The sequence below is a fragment of the Meles meles genome, chromosome 10 (genome assembly GCF_922984935.1).
Source record: "Meles meles chromosome 10, mMelMel3.1 paternal haplotype, whole genome shotgun sequence".
Taxonomy (NCBI): Eukaryota; Metazoa; Chordata; class Mammalia; order Carnivora; family Mustelidae; genus Meles; species Meles meles.
Genome location: NC_060075.1, coordinates 26,820,855 through 26,843,746, shown reverse-complemented (window position 1 = coordinate 26,843,746; position 22,892 = coordinate 26,820,855). Strand labels below are relative to the sequence as shown.

General features: G+C 35.6%; 1 protein-coding gene and 1 long non-coding RNA gene across 10 annotated transcripts in view; one reads left to right on the top strand and one right to left on the bottom strand.

The window, feature by feature from the left end:
- Window positions 1-736, bottom strand: part of POT1 (protection of telomeres 1) — an 82,619-nt gene extending 81,883 nt beyond the window's left edge. For 2 of the 7 annotated variants that reach the window (XM_046020480.1, XM_046020483.1), the window contains exon 1: window positions 599-736. The gene's annotated coding sequence lies outside the window, so the exon portion shown is untranslated. Of the gene's footprint in view, window positions 1-420 lie in introns of all 7 variants that reach the window. The other 5 variants (XM_046020477.1, XM_046020484.1, XM_046020481.1 and 2 more) reach the window with 4 other exon arrangements.
- Window positions 583-22,892, top strand: part of LOC123951654 — a 46,985-nt gene continuing 24,675 nt past the window's right edge. Inside the window, exons 1-3 of one of the 3 annotated variants that reach the window (XR_006820490.1) lie at window positions 583-652; window positions 3,349-3,503; window positions 5,696-5,741. This is a non-coding gene — a long non-coding RNA (uncharacterized LOC123951654). The remainder of the gene's footprint in view (window positions 653-3,348; window positions 3,504-5,695; window positions 5,742-22,892) is intronic. The other 2 variants (XR_006820491.1, XR_006820489.1) reach the window with 2 other exon arrangements.

Genomic DNA, 22,892 nt, shown 5'->3' with positions numbered 1-22,892 from the left:
ACTTAATTTTATTTATTTATTTGACACACAGAGAGAGATCACAAGTAGGCAGAGAGGCAGGCAGAGAGAGAGAGAGAGAGAGAGGAGGAAGCAGGCTTCCTGCTGAGCAGAGAGCCCGATGCGGGGCTCGATTCCAGGACCCTGAGATCATGACCTGAGCCGAAGGCAGCGGCTTAACCCACTGAGCCACCCAGGCGCCCCTCAAAACTTAATTTTAATATGTGCGCATCAACCTTCCCCAAGCCCCTGGAGCTCTGTGAGGGCGGGGACTTAGACTAACTCAACTCAGAGGCTCACAAAACGCCAAGCAAGATACTGAACACAACAGTCTCACGCTAAAGACAATTATAAAGGGTCTTTTTGCAATATCGACACCAAATTTTGATCTAAACTAAACCAGTTTTTTTTTTTTTAGCATACCCGCTCACAAACCGAAAGACTTCACACACACCCAACGAACTCCACACCGACTTAGAAATTCACTCACCTACGCACTAAAGAAAAACAAGGAAGTTTAGAAGGGCGCGCAAGTGACATCACACGTATGCGGCGGCCCAGTTCTCACGCATGCGTATACGGTCTCTTGGGCTGAACTTACTGCTCCCAGGCCCGCGGAGGACGAACTGCATGCATGATGGTTCCTAGGCCTAAGGTATCCTGGAAGTTTCACATTTTACGTAGATGGTGCGGGCCAGGGAAAGGACGGGTTCTTAGTACAGTATCCACCAGGAATTTTCGTCCCGCCGCGGGTCAGTCTCCTACGCTCCAGGCTGGAGGCGCGGGCAGGGGAAGCCGGGGCGGCCCGCTGGGCGATTCATAAATCCTGTAACCAATAAAAACTCTGTTCCAAGCCTGGGGCGGGATTTGAGATTAGAAGCTCCTGTGGGCAGGGCACTTCCTGTGCCCCCCGTTTTTTTCTACCCAAGACGCAATCACCCAGATGCAGATTTTACGAAGAAATAATTTAATCAATGAGTAATGCTATTTTTAGGTAGATTGTATTAACGTCTTCATTGGTCTATAGGGCTGTGGCTTGGGGGTATAATTAATAAGACGTATTATTAAATGTGAATCTTTTGCTAATGTCCGATTTATATTTCCGATCATTTGATAAAAGTGAAACCCACCTCAATGCAAAAACAGGATGTAATAATTACATAAATATTTCCAAGGCTAATCTGGACTAAGATATCCGCTGTAGATACGTATTTGCAGGAGGAAATAGCTATGTTTAAAGTAACTATTTTTTAACCAGGAAGCATTCTGTTAGCCCACCTTTCCTTTCCTCTCACCCCTTTGTATTCACATACCATGCACAAATCAGCGGGGACAAGAAGCTGAGCTCAGGAGCCAAACTGTCCATTTGAAAAAACGATGCTAAGTAAGGCTTAGATTCTCTTCTAGTTCTTACCCTTGCCTCATCCAACTCAAAAATACTGTGCCTTCTCTCCCTAAGTGAAATCCTCCACCTTGGCTCCGGTTTCTGGCCACTTTCATTTCACCTCCTATCATTAGTTATGTATTTTCTCTCAACATATTTTCAGCTTCTCCTTATTCTTTCCCCTTGGCATTTAAACATATTTGTCCACAGCCTAAGCGTATTAAGGGCAGGGAGAACGGTTTACTATTATATGCTTAGAGTCTGGGCAGTGTCTGGCACATTGTAGGGGCTAAATATTTGTTGAATGCACAAAAGCTCAGGAAAGCATTTCTCTTTTTCTTTCCTCACCTCTGGCTTCTACATCTCGGTCTTGGCCTCACCCCCACGACCATTACATAGAAATTGCATTTGCCAAACTCACTGAAGACCACTTTGTTACTCAGCCAAAGAACACTATACTCTTTAGTCTTTCCTATTCAACTTTCTAAAGAGCATTTTCATTTTGTTACCAGGTGTTTAGTTTACTTCTTTTCCTCTATCAGCTGAATCTTTTTTTTTTTTTAATTTTATTTATTTGACAGAGAGAGAAATCACAAGTAGGCAGAGAGGCAGGCAGAGATAGAGGGGAAAGCAGGCTCCCTGCTGAGCAGAGAGCCCTATGTGGGGCTCAGTCCCAGGACCCTGAGGTCATGACCTGAGCCAAAGGCAGAGGCTTAAGGCTTAACCCACTGAGCCACCCAGGTGCCCCTATCAGCTGAATCTTTTAAAATTTTCTCTTTCTCTAGTTAGCCTATACATGTCCATATTCTATTCTGATGTAGATATCTATAACTGTGTTTTGGTTGTGATTATTCTCAGTTTCTCTGGGACCTAAACACTTCATATACATCCAAGTAACTTCCAATCTTGTTTCTTGTTCACTATCACCCTATTAGTAGGAGAGCTAGGGATACATATGACTCCAGGTCTATACCGCTTTCCTTCACATCAGCAATTTAGTTTGTTCTATAAATGACGAAAATTGAACACGAATATCCAGTACAAATGAAGTACTATGAGAGAAAAAAGAACAGATCAACTAGAAAAGGCACTCAAGTCACATGTTAAAACAATCCATTATTGTTTTTCTATGTCTATTGAGGCAGCATAAAAAATTCCAAGACTAACAATGTATTTTCTATTACAAGTCCGATTTTTTAAAGTATAATGAAGAAGTTTTTGTTAAAAAACTGTTAATTTTAAAATAAGAGCCACAATGAGAGGCAAATAAGTATTTTATTTGGGATCAAAAAATTGCAATTCAGGGAGCACAGAATCAAGTAGAAACTCAAATAGTGTCCAGCTTATAGGGTAAAAGCAAGGGTTTTTATGAGGAAAAGAAAAAGAGCCAATTATATGGGTTGAAGAGGAAAAAAAAAAGTTTCCTGTGGGTGTTATTCTAGGTTATACATTGATTGACTACTAATTCTATCTGGAGAAAGTTCAGACCATCAGGATATCTGTACTCAAGCAATGTTTAGAATAGTAGCCATTTTTCCCAGTCCAAAGTTTTTTGTTTTTTTTTTTTAAGATATTTATTTATTTATTTGACAGACAAAGATCACAAGTAGGCAGGGAGGCAGGCAGAGAGAGAGAGGAGAAAGCAGGCTCCCTGCAGAACAGAGAGCCCGATGTGGGGCTCGATCCCAGGACCCTGCCGAAGGGAGAGGCTTAACCCACTGAGCCACCCAGGCGCCCTGCCCCCCCAGTCCAAAGTTTTATAGTCCAGTTTAAATAAAACAGGTAAAGTACTTTCTCTGAATTGAACCCTCTGGCTCTATTTCAAAATGGCTGCAGTTGTGTCAATTTTTCATACTACAGTGTGAAATGCTCAGTTTTTTAAAAGTTAAAATGAGATTCTCACAAATAGATAATGAGCACTAAAAGTTGATAAGTTTTTTTTTTAAGATTTTATTTATTTATTTGAGAGAGAGAGAGAGTGTGAGAGAGCATGAGAGCTGAGAAGGTCAGAGGAAGAAGCAGACTACCTACGGAGCTGTGAGCCTGATGCGGTACCCTATCCCAGAACTCCGGGATCATGACCTGAGCTGAAGGCAGTTGCTTAATCAACTGAGCCACCCAGGTGCCTGATAAGTATTTTTATTAATAAAAGCATAAATACAAAGATATGGTGCTGTTTATAAGTTATTAAGCAAAGATAAAAGGAATTAATCTGCATATTTCTGGAAATCTGTAATGGAGAGCAAGCTCCTTCTGTTCACTGCACGGTAGACCTGTCAAGAGGAAAGATGTTGGGTAAGGAAAGCAATTTTATTTGGAAAGCCAGCAAACTGAGGATATGGTGGACTATCATCCCAAACAACCATCTTCCCTAGTATGAAATTCAAGTTTCTTTTATGTTAGCCAAAGGAGGAAGTCAGGGGGAGGTTGGAGTCAAAATGATTATTGACCTCTGTAGACAGGAAGCTTGTATAACTTCTTTGTCTTTGGTCATTTGATCTTTACATCCAGGAATCTGGTCATGCCATTTCTTAAACATAGCATAGTCAATTCTATATGTATTTCCTTATCCTTGGATGGGGTATATTTGGGGTAAAAATCAATTTTTATAAATCTTAGTTGTAGCATGCCTATGTGCCGGGCTAAGCAGAAGTTTCTAAGCTAGAGGTCACAGCGTCAAAAGAAACAAGCAATATGGAGTCAGACATGCCAAGTTTCTCCCTGATAACACTTCTCTCTTGTTAGCATTTTTACATTGCTCTTTACTATTTACTTTTTAACCTGAAACTCTGAATTGAATTTCCTCTTCACCCAGCACTTCAAATTTATTTTCTTGGCAATAATTGCTGCATCATCAGCCCATTACTGTTGCGATTTACAATTTTCCTCCAAGCTGTGGTTGGCATGTTGCATCCCTACAGTTTGACAATATCATCTTATGTTTTCTGAGATTCCCTAGCAGATTTCTTAGCTAGGTGACATTGGTTAGAGTTCATTTCCTTGTAATCTAAGGGAATTTTTGTCCAACCCTATTGAACATCTAGATCAATTTATAAAATCCTATTTCAATGAAGCATCAAATTTTTATATGATATATTTGAAACAAGATAGTTCAGACATAAATTTATAGCAAATTTATGTTTAAATTAATAAATTTAAATGATGAGGTCTGTAATCACTTATTGCATATTAGGAAGGTAGCATAACAGGGAATCTAAATGTGCAAAGCAAGGCCTGGACGAAGCAAGAAGGGCCAAGATTTTCATCCGGTTTTGGATCCTGCCACATGGCACCTAGTGACTCATACTGAGTAAAAGGGTTAAGATAGACTGACTCCACAGAGGTAGCCTTCTGTTGAGTTATATTAATGATATATGTTGAGGCAGAAAACAAAACCTGCATTCAAAAAAATTAACATGAGTATTCAGAAAAAGATTCTCTGACAAGTTGGCTTATAGAACAAAACCAAGACTTGCAGGTGGCTATGTGTGGGAAGAACCATGTTGCCTAAAAATATGGTTGGTTCTTCAGGTTTCTCTGTAGAGGTGAAGAAGAGAGAAATTAAAGAGGAACCATCAAAAAGCTAGATGGTGTGTACTCTCTGATGCTTGTGCTGTCTTCCATTCACAAATTCAAAAAAAAAAAAAAAAACTTTACTAGAGTAAAGTTACTGAGCTCATAGTAAGGAAGCGAGGAGCTTTGTTCATGTTCCTATTGATACCAGTATAACTGAGGCAGCACACAGAAGAGATGAAGAAAAATAACCTGTTGGAAATTAACAAACATGAAGGATAAATTAGAAGATCTTTCAACTTCTTAGCACTGTAAAAGTAGGGGTTTATGTCTAGAGTTTAGAGTGCCTCTTTTATACATGCCCTATATTTTATGCCATGAGGATATGTCCTGGAAAATCCTGGACATAGAGACATATAGAACCTCATTTCTATGTAATCTTAGAATAAAATATTGTACTGGTGGCCTGTTTGTTTTGGAAAGTCAGTCATCTAAAAGTTGGAGAGCACCATAGCAGGTAACTATTTATCTGCCCAATATTTTTCTCTTTTTCCTTTCTTTATTGAGTGACCCAAAATAGGAACACTTTTAAAGCCTTTATAATGAAAGATTTTAAGTAATGGAAAATTGATTAGAAGGTTGCATGTTTTTTTAAATTCATCATGGTTATTTGGAATAATAGAGAACCATTTGCTTTAGGTTCAAAATGCATTTTTAACACAAAAAGACATTTCCTAACTTTGTTAGATCTTCTATTAAATAAAATCTGCATTTATTCATTATATTTCTACTTTTTTTCAGGAATGGAAAAGCCAACATCACAGAGTTCCCTTAATGAACACTGAAGGTATTTTATTCATTTTTCATACTGTACAATAACAGTGAGACTTTCTATGGCTAAATGGCGGTATATCTTTTCTTCCCACAACTTGCCCATCAAAGATTATGTGTTGTTAGAATGATAGGGCTGTAGCCAACTGAATTAATTAGAGAGTAAAATATCATTTGTGTTGGCCCTACTTTTATCTAGTTCTCCATAGTAAAAAATTAGTCTAAGACATCCTTCCTATGATTACAGCAGAATAGAAATGATTACCATATAATCACATTTGAAAAACTTCAGTTTAATTAGGGTATATTCAAGCCAGAGTACAGTGTCAGAGTCTGGCATAGCCAAAGGAATACAGCAGATGGAGAAAAACAAATACTCTGCCATTCCTACTTATTTTCATATTAAAATGGTGTAAATGGGTCCAAGGTCTAGAGGCATGTTTATTTAACAGTCTTGTAAGTGTATTAGAATTTTTAAAAAAGATAAAGAGGAAATACATTCTTTTTTGTTTTGTCATTTTTCTCTAACCATTAAGATTTTTTTATGTACTCCAAGTAATCTGCTAATTCTATACATATTAGACTCCCAAATGCTAATAATAACTTTGATCAGTCTCATCCTAATTTTTCCTTATCTTAGAAATGCCTCTTTTCCTTCCATTTATTACTGATTTTTTTTTTTAAGATTTTATTCATTTATTCGACAGAAATCACAAGTAGGCAGAGAGGAAAGCAGAGAAGGGTGAGGAAGCAGACTCCCTGCTGAGCAGAGAGCCCCATGCGGGGCTCAATCTCAGGACCCCAGGATCACGACCCGAGCCGAAGGCAGAGGCCCTACCCCACTGGGGCACCCAGGCGCCCCTTCCTGATTTTCTTTATATCACGTCATCTATTCCTCCATTAAAAAAATCCTCATATCAGGGAGATCATATGATAGTTGTCTTTCTCCGATTGACTTATTTCACTAAGCATGATACCCTCTAGTTCCATCCACGTTGTCACAAATGGCAAGATTTCATTTCTTTTGATGGCTGCATAGTATTCCATTTTATGTATATACCACTTCTTTATCCATTCATCTGTTGATGGACATCTAGGTTCTTTCCGTAGTTTGGCTATTGTAGACATTGCTGCTATAAACATTCAGGTACACATGCCCCCTCGGATCACTACATTTGTATCTTTAGAGTAAATACCCAGTAGTGCAATTGCTGGGTCATAGGGTAGCTCTATTTTCAACATTTTGAGGAACCTCCATGCTGTTTTCCAGAGTGGTTGCACCAGCTTACATTCCCACCAACAGTGTAGGAGGGTTCCCCTTTCTCCGCATCCTTGCCAGCATCTGTCATTTCCTGACTTGTTAATTTTAGCCATTCTGACTGGTGTAAGGTGATATCTCATAGTGGTTTTGATTTGTATCTCCCTGATACGAGGACGTAGAGATGCAACATGGGAGGTCAGGGGGATAGGAGAAGAATAAATGAAACAAGATGGGATTGGGAGGGAGACAAACCATAAATGACTCTTAATCTCACAAAACAAACTGGGGGTTGCTGGGGGAAGGTGGGGTTTGGAGAGGGGGAGGGGGTTATGGACATTGGGGAGGGTATGTGCTATCGTGAGTGCTGTGAAGTGTGTAAACCTGGTGATTCACAGACCTGTACCCCTGGGGATAAAAATACATTATATGTTTATTAAAAAAGAAACAAAAAAAAAGAAAGGATGAATACCCAACTTTTGTAGCAACATGGATGGGACTGGAAGTGATTATGCTGAGTGAAATAAGTCAAGCAGAGAGAGTCAAGTATCATATGGTTTCACTTATTTGTGGAGCATAACAAATGACATGGAAGACATTGGGAGATGGAGAGGAGAAGGAAGTTGAGGGAAATTGGAAGGGGAGGCGAACCATAAGAGACTATGGACTCTGAAAGACAACCTGAGGGTTTTGAAAGGGCGGGGGTGGGAGGTTGGGGGAACCAGGTGGTGGGTAATAGGGAGGGCACGTACTACATGGAGCACTGGGTGTTGTGCAAAAACAATGAATACTGTTACGCTGAAAAAATAAATAAATAAATATAATAAAAAAAAATTAAAAAAAAAAATCCTATCCTCTTTGCCACAGTTAAAGATTTAGGAAGGAGCACATAACCTAATGCAATCCAAGGAGAGATGAAGAGATATTTGCTGGAGACTACTGGGAGAGATTTTTTTTTTCTGTCTCTAGAGATAACATGACACATGGCCTCCCTTCTTACTGGTACCAAGTGAGGTAATCTGTAGACCTGGCATCCATTCCATGGATGACTTCTGGCATCCATTCCGTGACCAAAAAGGAACCAAACTTAAGATGAAGCCAGTCTATGGTGACTCTGTAGAATATCAGATTTTTTATTTATGCAAACTTGATGGTAGCGTTAAGCCCTTGAGTCAGCTAATTCTGAAACTTTACATATCTCCGAATTTCTATTTCTATGAGCTAGCGAATTTCCTTATTGTTTAAATCGTTTTGAGTTTTCAGTTTTCTGTTACTGGCTGTCAAAAGCAGCCTTATTTCAGGTGAACGCCAGAGAATTCATAGGTTACAAGACATGTAACATCACTAGTAATCTTCACTTAGCAAAATCCAATACTGAATGAGAAAATGAGAAAAATCCAAGAACTCAGATTTCAACTTCTTATCCATCTACCATCCTACAACACCTTGACATTCTATTTGATGAATGACTCCCTTTGCACTCTCAAAGCAGTTATATGTTCATGATTCCCATTTATATCTTCAGCTCTAAATATATTTCCAAAATTTATATTTCCCATGATTTCCAGCCTTGTATTTCTACTTGCATACTAGATATCTCCACTCAGATGTCTAGAAGATATCTCCAGTTTTCGAACCATACCAAGCCTAAAACAGAGCTCTTGATTTTATAAACCCTCAAATCACTCCTCTTTAATACTTCCCCTAACTCAGTGAATACCAGTACCTTCATGTAAATTAATCAATTCAATCTAAACCACATTGAAGATATCCTTAATTCTTCTTATAAAAGCCCATAACCAGTCTGGAAGCAAGTTCTGTTTTCTGTGTTCAGAACATATCCCATCCAGGATCCAGTACTTCTCACCACCTCCATCAAGCTAATTATCTCTCACTGTTTCAAAGCAAAAGCCTCCGAAAATGGTTTCCAAACTTCCATTCCTATTCTGTTACATCTGAATCTTTGCATAGGACCTGAAGTGATTCTTTTAAAATATAATTGGAAAATGACACTCCTCTAAGCTATGGTTTTTAATGTTTTTTAAATATATAAACATTTTAAAGATTTTATTTATTTAAGAGAGAGAGCACAAGTGGAGGGAAAGACAGAGAAAGAGGGAAAGGAGCAGGCAAACTCTCTTCTGAGTGTGGAGCTCATTGTGAGGCTCCATCCCAGGACCCTGAAATCATGACCTGAGCCAAAGTCAGATGCTTCACTGACTGAGCCACCCCAATGCCTCTTTAAATAAAATTTTTTTTTAATCATACCCAGAAAAAAATAATCTGCCTCCCACCACCTTAACCTTTGTGTTCAAATATCCTCCTCAATCTCTCTGCTAAACAGAGACTGCCTTGTAGGGCAGCTGGCTTCAGGCCACCCACAGATCCATAATCCTTAAGATTACTATCACAGCTACCATTAGCTGAAGCCAGAGGGTATGAAATAGCAACATGTCAACGTTCTCTAGCAGAAAGCAGGTCAAAGAAGAATGACAAGAAGGTCTGGAAGGGCAAAGAGAGGATATATGTCATGTCCTTCTAGGAATTTTTATTCCACTTTTTGAAGACTAATTTACCAGTGTCTATTTTCAGGATATGGATTAGGAGGTAAATCATTTACCCTTTAGGGATTACTGAATAGAAAAAGAACAAGTCCAGACAGTGACTGCCTCAAGGCAAAACAAACCTAATTCAAACTATTTGTTTTTGAGGATAAATAAACAATCTGGGAGAAAACATGAACAAAGACACTTTTCAGGACATGACTGGGATTTGTGATAAATTGTTAATTTAATTCCAGTTTCATAGGATCCTTTGGCAAATACAGTTATCTTCTACAGTAGTTTAGTACTATTGTAAATCCTGGAAAGCCTGCTTTAAAAAGCCATATATTAATGTAAGGATGAAATATTAAAATTATAAGACTCTTCCCAGAAATTGTACATGGGATAATTTCGATAGACCTATATAAACTTCACAATTTTCTAGCTTTCCCCAGAATCAAATAGTGAAATACACACTACAGCTAGAGTCACATTTGTAGATTGATGGTTTAAGCATTTTCTAATTATAACTGTATAATTTGATTATATTCAGATAGCTCCAAGTTTTCATATGATTTTCCAAGTTATCTTTGGCATATTCCCCATTTTTTAATGGAGGAAAATATACAGAAGCAAAATTTTGCCCCCCCCACCAAATATATCTCAGATAGAAGACCTCGTCCAAGAAGTGAGCTATTACCATAAATAACCACAGTATAATATGAACTAGGTGCGAGAGAGAGGAATTTTGCAAAATCTGTTAAAATTCCTCTGTATGTCCCATTGTTTCAGAATGACACAGCAAACATTTGATTACCTAACAGTGACTCATTTTTATCTTTCTGTGAATTGCTTTCCTTCTCTTTGAAGTCCCAAACCTCTACCCCCTTGTCTTTAGTGTAGAAAGCCCTGTATACCTCATTTTGCCTTACTGTCTTTGGAATCTTCCACGTTTATGTGCATTCCCCATACATACATAATTAACTTTATTTTCTCCCATTAATCTGTCTCTTGTCAATTTATTTCTTAGAACAGCCAAAGAATCTTGAATGGTAGAGGAAAATTTTTCCTCCTCAACACAAACATAACAACAATAGCCATTTAAGTTGGAGTGCAAATATCCACATTTTTCATAGAACCATCTTTACTGTGTCTGCACCTTGATATTTTCATTCTGTGGTGATGACTACCACAGAGATGAAAAACATGGGTAATACCAAATATGTCAAAGCCCCCCAAATGACCTAAATCAAAAGTTTAAAAAGGCCCCTTTCAATTAGGACTATTAGATAATAAAATACATAATGATATTTTTCAGATCTTTGTACCATGAGCTATGCATAAGGTATAATCAGGCCACTCTTCTACCATTATGGCCTTTATAAGCTGCCTCATCTTTTAAATACACACGGAAAAAACATTCTGCAAGTGACAAATTCCCTCACAAAAAAGACCACTAAAACAAACCTCTGAATTTCTAGAAAAGATAAGTCTATAAGATACTAAATTACCTTCTCGAAATGTTTAACCCAGGCCACAGGAAAAAACAGGTTTCAAATCAGTAATCACAGAAGTGTTGAACAAGGACATTGGATGATGATGGCTAACAAGATATAAAAACTCTCTCCAACACAAATCACCTTTAATGGCCATAAATATTACAAAATATTAAATCTAAAGTGTGATGGAAAACTAGAATGCCTTTTATCAATTAGTCATGTCATTTGAGGAACCCATTAAATACAGAAAAAAGAGGAAAGAGGCTTACAGAAGAGGATTGAGCAGCAGATGTGAAATGGTACCAAAGGATGCTTCAAGCCCAAAGCAACAAATTCAAACAGTTGGGGAGGCCCCCAGAGAAGGGATTATTTGGGTGAATGCATGTGGAATAGCTGGACAGAGTCCTCTCCTTCCCTGGGCATCAGCTACATTTATCCTTGGAACAAAGTGGCAAGGGTGAGTGCCTGCATCATTGAAGCCAGACATAATCAGACAGAAATTTCTGGCATAGTCTACCAGCATTTTGCTCCCACAGTCTCCTAAGGCCAACTCATGTCAGAATGTACATCCACATCCAGGCAAAAACAAATTATCAAACAAAAATATCAGGAGCTAGCAGAAGTATTGCCAAAATTCTAAGGAAAATATGCTTTACTAACGTCAGTTACCAAACCCAATCTGACTAGAAATGAATCTCAAGATTGTAGAGAGCAAACAGTAGACTTTAAAAGGAATGTAATTAACTTATTCAAAGTGAGTCAAAATGTTACAAAAATATCAGAAATAATAAAGGGACCTATTATAGATGTAGGATATTAAATGAGTATAAAATAATTGGTGTGACAAGTTTTTTGAAAATATGAAATATTTAGTATGTAAATATTAAACAACACATTACTGCACAAGTAATAAGAAATCAATAAGAAATCAAATGGCCAATCAAAATATGTCTCAAAAAAAAGTATGTCTCAAAACAAAAGAAAAAGAAAATGCAATATTCCAAAACTTATGGGATGCAGCAAAAGCAGATAATAGAGTGAAATATATGCTATAAATGCTCATATTGAGGAAAAAAGTTCAAATAAACATTAATTGTAAAAATTTACACCAATAAAATTTAAAGGCTAAATGAAATGAATAATTGTGGGGGATATAAATTACCTAGATTTGCTCTAGAGTGATAGAAACTGAATTAATGAGAAATTATAGATAAAATGGAAAAGACCGTAAAAGATCGACTCTTAAAAAATACATGAGTCCTGGGGCGCCTGGGTGGCTCAGCAGGTTGAGGCCTCTGCCTTCGGCTCAGGTCATGATCCCAGGGTCCTGGGATCGAGCCCCGCATCGGGCTCTCTGCTTGGCTGGGAGCCTGCTTCCTCCTCTCTCTCTCTCTGCCTGCCTCTCTGCCTACTTGTAATCTCTATCTGTCAAATGAATAAATCTTTAAAAAAAAAAAAAAAATACATGAGTCCCTGAAACAATACATTATCTGTTAATAAAAAAAAAAATAATACTCGATTAAAACATTTCACTTTTAAGCTGGGGAAGAAACAAAATCTCTGTCCACTTCTAACAAAGAAAAATAATGAAGTAGAACTTTTATATTTGATGGTAATAGCACAGATGATCCCAAACTTCAAAATATATTTTTTTTTCTAAAAGATTTTATTTATTTATTTGACAGACAGAGATCACAAGGAGGCAGAGAGAGCACGAGGAGGAAGCAGGCTCCTTGCTAAGCAGAGAGCCCGATGTAGGGCTCGATCACAGGACCCTGGGATCATGACCTGAGCCGAAGGCAGAGATTTTAACCCACTGAGCCACCCAGGCGCCCCCCAAACTTCAAAATATTTTAATAAGTCATACCGTACGTATTGAACAGGGGACCATTTTGAGAGAGAGGGCTGCGAGATCACTGACCACTTCAGTTCATGAGCAAATCTGTCAGAACAGCATGTTTCCAAGTGGTTGGTGCCATCCAGTGAAAAATTAACTCTTGTGTTAGACATCAGGCTCAAGAGTGTGGGCTGAAAAAGCCTTCCTAATCCTTTGTCCTCATGGAGTGGCAAGGGAGTTAGAGTTGAAGGAAAAATATCCCATTTGTGCAACAAAGCAGTTTACCAGACTCTTCTTCATGTTAGCCCCCAAAGTACTCATCTTGTCTCCTCCCGCATCAAATCCCATAAATAACTGAAGCCAGAAAGAGCTTCTCACTTTCACAGGTATGCAGCATTATAGAAGGAACGTACAAGGCAAAAAGTCATTAAAAAAAATGAAAAGGTAAAAGCAAAGCCAACAAAATATTTTAACATGGAGTAGATAAAAACTTTAGTGAAGTATTTTTCTGTGAAATCAAGTAGATTAATTAAAGAAAAAAATTTTCCATGTGTGAAGATGTCAAGACAGAAATATGAGAACTCAGAGGAGAAATAACAAAGTAAGTGGGAAGAAAGATAAAACCATATGAGCGATGCAACAGTTGAAGCATCTACACCACTGAAAACAAATATACCTAAATGAAGGACAAATTCCAGTTTATTGAATTACATAATGGGAAAAAAAGCATTTAAATAACTAGGAAGATATGTGAAAACTTGCCAAAAATACCCATACCCAGATCCACATAAGAAAGAAAAGAACAATTAGAACAGAAAGTAGACTTAAAAATAGAAATCAAGGAAAAAAATCCCAAAATTAAGAAAACACTTGACAACAAATTGAAGGTGGACATCATATTCTAATTAAAATGGACTCAGACTTATTAATACTGTGACATTTTCACATAAATTTCCTGGACTTAAAGATTTCAATGGCACATAAGCCACCAAAACTAAGTTAAAACAAACAAACACCTCTGAGGTGCTAATAATGTTGGTTTTAATCTTCTCTACAGCATTTTTCAATGTGAGAACAAAATAAAGCAATTCTAGAAAATCCTCAAGTAGATGAAGTGTAACAAATATTTTATACCATTCTAAATTTTGGTTTATCTATAAAAGGCAAGACAAGTGATAGCGGCTGACTCCTTTGGTATATAGCCGGCTCTGAAAATATAGGCCGTTTGCTCTCATTTGCGTAGCCTATATAATTTCTACTAAATTTAAAAAGACTTCTTAAAAGCTTCATAGAAGCTTTAATATGGAAATATGCCTTGTGAACCTCCAACACAGGAAGGTAAAATAAATGTTTCTCCTACTTACTCTTCTTATTCTGTGCATTCTTCTTTTCTCAGAGCACATTCTCAAAAGTGAGTTTGTGGTAATGTCGTACAGGTCTTCCCAGCGCAATTCTTTTTAGCTTGTCAGTTATCTTTTTGGGAAAATAAATAATGGTGCCTGGACACAAATGAAAAATTTTTTCCCCCCACATTTGTAAGCATGATTTTATTGGGCTGAACTTATATTAGATATAAATGGTAAATATTTCAAATAATTTTAAATTATGCTATGATATGTATTTCTTTTTTTAATAGAAACCATCTGCCTTGATATTACCCATTTCTTTATAAGTAGTTAAAAAATAAATATCTTTAATTTCTCTCTTTAGCCACTTGTATTTTCTGCATCTTAAATCTGATGATATATGGCAGACACTCTCTTTGCTTTTTCTCTTCATTTCCAATTTCTTTCTTCAAATATAAATTAAAAATAAGAGATGTAATTCTCCATGTTGACAATAAGAGACTCCACCTCACCCATTTTCTTAGGGAACTTTAGAAAACTTGTAAGTTCTTTCTCTATCTCTTTGAAATGTATGTAAATCTTTTCAAAGGAAAATAGACCTGTTACCAGCATTATGACCCAAGTATATCTCTTCCAAGGACCTGTGAGCCATCTCTTGGAAATATAATTATCAAGAGAGATAGCATCCTGATCCCTCCCCATTCCTGTAGCTTCCTTCATTTAAGTGGCTGTCTTTCTCCAACTTGCAAAACTGCTTCCTAGCATAAAGATACGAGAAGTTTGTCTTTCCCTTGGATAAAGTCAATTAACTAACACAGATGGTCACGTCAATTACCAGGTAAATTTAGAATGAACTGTGTGGTGACAAATAGTGCTGTCAAGTTCTCTTTCTTGGTAAACTAAATTCCTCTATTCTAGACTTGGCATTTAATTTTAAAAATCTAAACATAGAACTATATACTTTTTGATTCAGTTTTATCTGGCTGTATTCAGCTAATTTTTTTCTAGCAGGTCTTTTTGAATGTCAACGTGTTCTCCAAAATATTAGCTATGATTTCAGTTCTGAATTAGTAACAGATTGGATAAGTTTATCTTTTATTTTTCCTGTAGGTGAGAAATTGACTAGCATTAGTTATTCTCTGGAACAATACCATATCCAGAGAGATAATAGAAACCACAAAAGTGAAAATGTATGTCATTCAACACTTGATATAATAATATGCCAGGCATTGTTCTAAATAGAACTATAAACTCAGTTAACCTTTATCGTAGCTCTGTGAAGTACTACAATTATCATACCATTAATAGATGACTAAACTGAGGTACAGGGTGGTTGTATAATTTACCCAAAAAAGCTTTAGACAGTAAATAGTGGAGCCAAGATCTTAAACCAGAAAAATCTCACTCCAGACTCATTGTTTTAAAACCAAGCTCAATTCCTGTTCTAGCCAATGTATTACTTTGTAGTAGCATTGCAGTTTTATCACATGATAGATGAATTCAATGTTATTTTTATTGTTGATAAAATCTTTGGCAGTATTGTAAAATTTTTTTGTGTTTATGCTCGGAAATTTATTTTACCAATTATTTTCATTAGTTCTAAGAACTTTTTTTGAAATAGTAGTAGTTAAGTAGTAGAACCTAAGAAAAACACTAAGAAATGAAGTTATTTAATTAAGTTTCCATAACTGCATCTGAGCATTTTTATCTTGGAATATAACTGCAAGCACTGAAATACTCTGAAGTTAACACTTTATTAAGATAAATAGAGGAAATTCACACCTCTCTTGGTGTTAAATTGTTCCAGGCTTCATAGCAGTTTACAAGAAGCTAGTGCATTGATTTATAGCTTGAAAGCTATCTCTGCAGCCAGAGAGGCTAGCTGTTTTATTATTTGGTAACTAGAATCATAGATTGTGAAAACACAGCAAAATCTATAGTGAGAAGAGTATGCCCTCACAATCTGTTTATCGTATACAAAACTCATGTGAAACAAATCATCTGAAAAATAAAGATATTTTAAAATAAAAACAGAGTCATATTTACTCTAAATTCTTATGATTAGCCATTTTCTTATGCTGGTCTTCCAAATCTTTCTATGAACACATATATCAGGAAAACTGCTAGGTGAGCTTTAACACCAATGAAAATCTCTTTAGAAAATATAAATATAACAAGTGACAAAAACTTATACATTATATTTGTACTTGACATTATTCTCGCAGTTCTAATTGGTTCAAAATATTCAAGAATTTTTTAGAACTAATTTTTAAGTTTTAATATCTAGGAAATAAAGTCATTTTCAGAATCTCTATTGGAATGGGCAATAAATTCACCTTTTTACTGTGAATTTTTATCTATTACTTATGAGTAATGTAGGCAGTCATATCTTTTCCCTTTGTCTTAACAGAAAAAATTCTGAGATAAATATAGTGAGGCTTTTCTTCCTAGCATTTTGGGAAGAATGCAGTTTTTATTTATCAATAACTCATTGAGAGACTATTAGATCTTATATATATTTAATGAAAAGTCCTTTATTTTTATTTTATGGCACTATTGTCATTTGACATCAAACAACTCAAGGGAAACTTGTATTTGTTTATTTTTAAAGATTATATTTATTTATTTTAGAGAGAGAGTGCATGAGCAGGAAGAGGGACAGATGGAGAGGGAGAGAGAGAATCTCAAGCAGAGTCTGTGCTGAGTATAGAGCCCAATGTGGGGCTTGATCAATCCTGAGATCATGACCTGAACAGAAATCAAAAGATAGTTGCTTAACCGACTGAACCACACAGGCGCCCCTCAAGAGAATCTTTTAAATAATGAATGATATAAAAGCAAATAAGCTATAAAAACAGGTATGTTAAAAATATTTTATACTTTTACCTGAAAGTGAAAATGAGTAGATTATTTCTACAGAAATATTTTCTAAAAAATATTTCTTTAATAAGAACAACACTTCTTAAGATTTTAAATGATTAAATTATGAGAAAGTGAGATTGATGTCAATTGGGAAATGCAACTGAACATAACAATTTTTTTTTTTTTTTTTTTTTTTCCCTTTTTATTTATTTATTTATTTTTTCAGCGTAACAGTATTCATTCTTTTTGCACAACACCCAGTGCTCCATGCAAAACGTGCCCTCCCCATCACCCACCACCTGTTCCCCCAACCTCCCACCCCTGACCCTTCAAAACCCTCAGGTTGTTTTTCAGAGTCCATAGTCTCTTATGGTTCGCCTCCCCTCCCCAATGTCCATACCCCGCTCCCCCTCTCCCAATCCCACCTCCCCCAAGCAACCCCCAGTTTGTTTTGTGAGATTAAGAGTCATTTATGGTTTGTCTCCCTCCCAATCCCATCTAGTTTCATTTATTCTTCTCCTATCCCCCTACCCCCCATTGTTGCTTCTCCATGTCCTCATATCAGGGAGATCATATGATAGTTGTCTTTCTCCGATTGACTTATTTCACTAAGCATGATACGCTCTAGTTCCATCCACGTCGTCGCAAATGGCAAGATTTCATTTCTTTTGATGGCTGCATAGGAACTTAGCAAACTCAACACCCAAAGAACAAACAATCCAATCAAGAAATGGGCAGAGGACATGAACAGACATTTCTGCAAAGAAGACATCCAGATGGCCAACAGACACATGAAAAAGTGCTCCACGTCACTCGGCATCAGGGAAATACAAATCAAAACCACAATGAGATATCACCTCACACCAGTCAGAATGGCTAAAATTAACAAGTCAGGAAATGACAGATGCTGGAGAGGATGTGGAGAAAGGGGAACCCTCCTCCACTGTTGGTGGGAATGCAAGCTGGTCCAACCACTCTGGAAAACAGCATGGAGGTTCCTCAAAATGTTGAAAATAGAACTACCCTATGACCCAGCAATTGCACTACTGGGTATTTACCCTAAAGATACAAACATAGTGATCCGAAGGGGCACATGTACCCGAATGTTTATAGCAGCAATGTCTACAATAGCCAGACTATGGAAAGAACCTAGATGTCCATCAACAGATGAATGGATAAAGAAGATGTGGTATATATACACAATGAACATAACAATTTTTTATGAAGTAAGTTCACATAACTAAGGCAGACTGTATCAGCTGTCAATCATGTTGAGAAAGCATGTTTAAAGCTTCATTCTACGTTAAATGTATAGAATTATGCAGAGTTAAATGTCTATTTTAATAAATTGGAAGTGTGCTTAGATTAATTTTCATCCACAACACAAGTTCAAAAATACATGAAATAATTTCAGCATTTTATATAAAATCAAACAGTTTTACATTTTGTAGAACTTATCCATCTGCTCTTGCAAAATATGTTAAAGCTAAGAAAAATTATGGCTGTACAGTATATTAGATATAGTTATGCGGTGTATAGCTTAGCAATTGTTTTAATTGATGGAGTGCCCATATCGGTAAATTTATAAATACTAAGCACATTTTATGTCTTTGTTTTTGCTCATTTTTCCTAAATAAACTAATAGAAACTTAATACAGGTATCGAACTTGCTAGCTCTCTAAGATAGAAGTAGTTAAAGTTGTATGACTAGAATATTTTTGGGACCATGTGAAATCACTTGTGTTTTGTAAGAAAACCTATGATTTGTAATTAATGTTTCTTAAAATATTTATTAGGAAAAAGTAAGTGTTAGTACAATGCTGATTTGTTGCTTCTCAAATGTATTTGACAGCATAGAACACAGGAATAGCTTTCCAGAAACAAAGACATTTTGATAAGAAAAAATTTAAATGTTTAAAATTTTAGGTTTTTTTTTAGTTTAAAAACATTTCATAGATGAACTTTTAGAATAACATCATCAATATGAATAAAATCAGAGCTTAAAAGTAAAATTAGAAATAAGTATCTTATTATCTCTTTAGTAGAAATGAAAGATGGATATAGTTCATCTCAAGAATTACAGGTAAATGTTCTGAAATTATTGTGGTTTGTTGCATCATTTCTATGCATTAATAATTGAAATTAGAAACTTTCCTGTAGCTAATTATTTTTTTCAGTAAAATAGTTACATTTTTCTCTGGAACATTTGTTCCGAGACCTTAAAAATCAGTTATTCAAATCATGTATCTCCTTGAATGTTTCATTGCACTGAGAGAGAAACAACATTTAGAAACCGTATGCTTCACTGAAATATAACCTGCCTAGGTATTTGACTAAATGGTTTCAACTTCAAGTAAATACAGTCTTATATATAATATAGAATGACAGACACCACTTCTTTTTATTTCAAAATCCACTCGTAAATTAGTTATTTGGAACTCAGAATACATGTTTTCCTATGAAGAAAAAATATTGTAATATTAACTCCAAAGGTAAATCAGACATACATGTAACTCAATGTATAACTAAGTAATAATAACAAAATTAATGTAATAATTTCATTTATTGAGTGGCAACTGATATATTCTAATTATTATTAATATATTGGCTTGGCTCAGATTATCTCATTTAATCCTGATAATAGCTTTGTGTATTCAATATATAAATAATTTTAGAGTATTCATGATAATATAATTTAGAGTACTTATTTTTTGTTTCCATATGAGAAGATAATCCATATTTGAACTCTTTCAACTGTATTTGAATTTTCAATGTGGACCTTTGAAATTGACAAAGATAACCAATATATTTGAATTCTGCTTCCAGCAAAGCTTTTGACCAAAATAATCTCAGCTCCCATAAATACTTAGAAGACATTATAAATGTAACTCAAAGTGATACAGGTATTAATATATAAACATGTGTCTCTATGTATGTTTGCAATGAATGAATGCAAATCTTGAAATGGTAAAAACAAAGATTAAGAACACAAGTTGCTATACATCTTGGAGGTGTTTTTCAAATTTAGAGATGAGTTACAATGCCCAAAGTCTTGAGTTTAATGGCCATGCAGAGACATAAGGTGGGATTTGGAGGGGGCAATCAAGACATGAAATTAGAATGAAGGAACTTGCAAAATCTGGGGTCCTCTGATTTTTTTTTTTTTTTTTTTTTTACCTTTGGTGATAAAGAGGTAACAAAATGTTTCCAGTGACCTAATATGAATCAAGTTATCATGTGTATTTCAGTTCTCTGGGTAGAAAACAGAAATATCTCACAAGAGGTTCAAAACCAAGTGTTTGCCATGCATAGGTTTGAACTCTGGTCCTAAACTACGGTTCATATGCATGAATCCTGTGTGTATAAATCCTGAAATAGAAACATAAATATTACAGTTGGTAGTTCAGGTTTAAGGATAGAACTATAGATAAATGGAATAGAAGGAAGAAAATTGAAAGTCCAGAAATAAACCCTTACTATTGAAGCCTATTGATTTTTGACAATGGTGCTATGTTAGTTAGGCTTGTCAGGGTTCTCCAGAGAAACAGGATAAGCGTGTGTGTGTGTGTGTGTGTGTGTGTGTGTGTGTGTGTGTGTGTGTGTGTAGATAAATAGATTTGTACATACATGATGAATAGATGGATTTTAAGGAATTCACCTATACAGTTGTGAAGTCTTGGCAAGTCCAAATCTTTAAGATAGGCTTGCAGACTGGATAACCAAGGAAAAGTTGCAGTTTGAGTCCAAAGGCACCCTGCTAGAGTCCCTTTCTTGGTAGGGGGAGATCCTAGTTCTATTAAGGCCTTCCACTGATTGGTTAATCCACGTTATGGAGAGTAATCTGTTTACTCAAAGTCTACCAGTTTAAATGTTAAACTCATTTTAAAAACTACTTCACAGAAAAATTCAAAATATGTGACCAAATATCTGGCTACTGTGGTCCGGCCAAGTGGACATGTAAAATTCATCATTGTAAGTACCAAGACAAGTCGAGAACAAAGATTGTCTTTTTCACCAAATGGTGCTAAAAAAACCCAAATATCCACACGCAAAAGAATGAAATTGGACCCCTTGCTTAAACCATACACAAAAATAAACTTACAAGAGTTAAAACTATAAAACTCCTATAAAACTCCTAGATGGAAACATCAGAGTAAAAACCTAAATCTTCATGAACTTGGATTAAGCAATGGTTTATTAGATTTGACACCAAAAGCAATGTGGATGAAAGGAAAACAAGTAGGTAAATTGGACTGTATCAAAATTAAATTGCTTTTTCTGAAAATAATACCATCAAGAAAGTGAAAAGACAACCTACTGAATGGGAGAAAACATTTATAAATCATTTATCTGATAAGAGACTAGTATCCAGAATATATAAACACTTATAACTCAATAATAAAAGACAACCCATTCAAAAAAAAATGGGAAAAATAATCTGAATAGATGCATCTCCAGAAAATGTATACAAAATTCCAACAGGCATATAAAAAGATGCTCAACATCATTAGCCATTAGGGAAATGCAAATCAAAATTATAATGAGATGCCAATTCCTACTCACTAGATGGTTTATAATAAAAACAATAGATCATAACAAATGTTGATGAGGATGTGGAGAAATCAGAACCTCAAACACTGCTGTTGGGCATGTACAATGCTATAAACATGACAAAACAGTTTGGCAATTCCTTAACATGCTAAACTGGAGTTACCATATGGTGTAGTAATTCCACTCCTGGGTTTATATTCAAAGAGAAATAAAAACATAAATCCATGCTAAAACTTATACATGAATATACATAAAAGCATTATTCATAATAATCAAAAAGTGAAAAGCACCCAGATGTCCATCAACTAATGAAAGAATAACCAACATAGAGTATAGCTATACTACAGGATATTATTTGTCAATCAAAGGGAATAAAGTATGGGTACATGATGCAACATAGACGGACCTTGAAAATATGCTCAATGAAAGAAGTCAAAACATCACATATTACATGATTCTATTTATATAAAAGAATTCCAGGAGAGGCAAATCATTAAGGATAGACAGTAAATTAGCATTTCCTTGGGGAAGGGGAAGATATGAGCAACTTCTAATAGGTACAGTCTTTCTTTTTGGAGGGATAACTTTTTCTAGCCTTAGATTGTGATGATGGTTGCAGAATTCTGTGAATATACTGAAGCCATTGAATTGTGTGCCTTAAACTCATGAATCTTATGGCATGTGAACTATATCTCAATAAAGATGCTTAAAAAAATGATTCCTGGATGATCATTTCTCCTAACACACTTGGAAAAAATAAATGTAAAACTACTTTGAAGAGATTTTTATAATCTATGCTGCACAAAATGCCTCTGGAGTAAATAGTTAATTTGCAAGATATGATCACAATAAAATATTTTTAAAATCACAAGAAAATGATCTACCTGAGACCTAGCAAATGTAAGAAACATATTTGGAACACATGAGGAGTAATAAAACAGTTGAGACAGAAAATAATAAAAGTTTATTTAATATAGTTAAAACCATATATGAATGGAAACCATAAGAATTAGGCACTAGGAAAAAATTCAGACTGATTTGAAGACTCATCACTTAAAACTTTAAAAATTAAAAAATTTTAAGGATTCTTGAAATAAAAATGAACAATGAGCAGGTCAAACAGTAGATGAAATAAAGCTGAAGAGAAAATGTTGAAATGTTTGAATTTCTCAGAACAGCCCAGAGAGATACAAAGGTTAAGCAAATGAAAGAGAGACTAAGACATGTAGAAGACAGAATAGAAAATCATATATATATATATATACACACAC